This window comes from Gekko japonicus, unplaced genomic scaffold (assembly GCF_001447785.1).
Source record: "Gekko japonicus isolate JY-2015 unplaced genomic scaffold, Gekko_japonicus_V1.1 scaffold806, whole genome shotgun sequence".
Lineage (NCBI taxonomy): Eukaryota > Metazoa > Chordata > Lepidosauria > Squamata > Gekkonidae > Gekko > Gekko japonicus.
Genome location: NW_015160234.1, coordinates 308820 through 311162, shown reverse-complemented (window position 1 = coordinate 311162; position 2343 = coordinate 308820).

The following is a 2343-nucleotide window of genomic DNA, read 5'->3' as shown; positions in this document are numbered from 1 at the left end:
CTCATTTTAAGCCATTTGCTTCCATGGAAGGTTGACGGGTGGTTTGCTGCCACAGCTGGAGCCATGGAGTCTCTTCAGAGGATTTCATGAAGGAGCCTGTTATTTCCTACTATGCAGGTTTACTCAGAAGTCCCACTGATTTCTTTCTCTTCCTGTACGGAAATCAGTAGGACTTGACCAGTGTATGATGTTTGTACACACAGAGACAATGTTCCTATATTCACAAAGCCTGGAACATGGTATATAGACATATACACATGTGTACAGCATGCATCTATGGCCCTTTCTGCACGGACAGCTTGCTCTGGAGAATCTGAGGAGTCAAGCCTTAAGGGTTGACTTTGCAGTCGCACACATTCCCTCTGCACTGTTACCCCTCCCCCCCCGGTTTATTTATTTGTGTATTCTGTATGCATTCTGCATCTGCAGACCCAACCCCTCCCTCCCTGATTCTGAAAAAAGAAAGGGAAAGGAGAGAGAAATCCAGGCCCACATATGCAAGACTGACACATTTGGGAACAGGGAATCCCCTAGTCCTTTATATTTACTGATTCCTTCTTATGCTTTCTCTGGTTTTTTAAAAGTTTTCTGAATGGGAGGACACATCCGGAGGGGGGGTGGAGAACAGGGAGGGAGCATCAACCTAAAGAGAGAGAGGAGGAAACAGGGGAGGACAGTGGGCAGCACTTAAATACCTGCAGAAACAATTCTAATTTAGAAAGGATTAGCGATTTGAAAGTGGATGAGAACAAAGAATCACAGCAAAAGGAGTTTCGGTAACTGCAAGGCAACAGTGTGCTGGAAGAGGTCTGAATGTAGATTCCTGTAAAACAAATGCAGAAACAAGAAAAAGCCCTGACACAAACCAGAAGCGAAAGTGGGAGGGAATGCAGAATGGAAGAATAGGATGCGCTCAGAAACTGAGGCAAATACTGGTGCAGAAAGGGCCTATATCAATCCTAAACCATCCTATCAATACAGAATTCTCCTACATGCATACTTAAATTGAAGTTATAACCCCCATTCACTCCAGTGTGCAGAAGGTCTTTCCTTGCTTAGAGACAATCACCTAATACAGAACAGCTTCTTCTGAGTGTCAGTCTCTAAAGAGGCCTGGAGATCACTATGACAAATCTCATTTTAAATACTCCTACTATTTAAGCTGTGAGTATTGGAGCACCTAAGAGACCGCCTTTTCCCGCATGTTCCCCCAAGAGCGCTGCGATCAGGGAGCCTGGACCTTCTCCAGGTCCCAGGCCCCCGGGACATCAAGCTCTCCCAAACCAAGGCCAGGGCTTTCTCGGTGGCGGCTCCTACCTGGTGGAATGAGCTCCCGGCGGAGATCCGGGCCCTGCGGGACCTTGAACAGATCCGCAGGGCCTGCAAGACAGAGCTCTTCCGCCAGGCTTACGAGTAGGAGCCGCCGCCACTGCCACTATACCATCTTTGTGGCGGGAATTACCATCTACCTGGCCTTGGGTACGGAGAGATGCCGCCCAGAAGACGAGCCCGCCCTCCGATTTTTACATCATCGGCCGCCAATGAGGATTGACCATCTTGAACTTTCTTATAAATTGAACTGTAGAGCACCATTTTAATTGATGTTTTTGAAATTTTAATATAACATGTGTTTTACTCTCGGCCCTTGCCGCTTGTTTGCCGCCCTGAGCCGTACGGGTAGGGCGGGATATAAATCCCAGAATAAATAAATAAATAAATAAATTTTATTTTTTTACTAATTTTAGTTAACTATAGTATTCTGTATTACTGTACTTTTATATTGTCTTTATTGTTATAGTCTGGCATTTGCCCTTGTTAGCCGCCCTGAGCCTTCAGGGAGGGCGGGATATAAATCCAAAGAATAAATAAATAAATAAAATAAATAATTGCTACTATCTAGGAATATTCCTAACCTTTCAACCCCAAAAGAGGCCATTTTCATCAGGTTTTTTTTAAAGAACCCCTAAGAGGATAAACACCAAAAAAGAGGGTAGTCCTCTAAAAACAGGGCATCTGGTAACCCTAACTTAGAAACAAGCATGCATCAGTATCCCTGAACACTCTGTTGTTGACATGGACATCACAGCTCTTCAACAAAAGAACTGCAGCATGATACTGCTGAACTGGGCTTCTCTCACACAACTTCCCTAACTTGTAGGAAGACCATTACAGATGGTAACCACTAAACATACCTAGTGAATGGTATCTGTGTTTTTTATTCAATTTGAATTTTACAAAATTACATTTCACTTTGTACTTCCTGAATTTCATAGCCTACATAAAATAATAACCCTACATAAAAGGACTGTCTAGTGAGGATCCACTCCTTGCACGAAAGCTTAG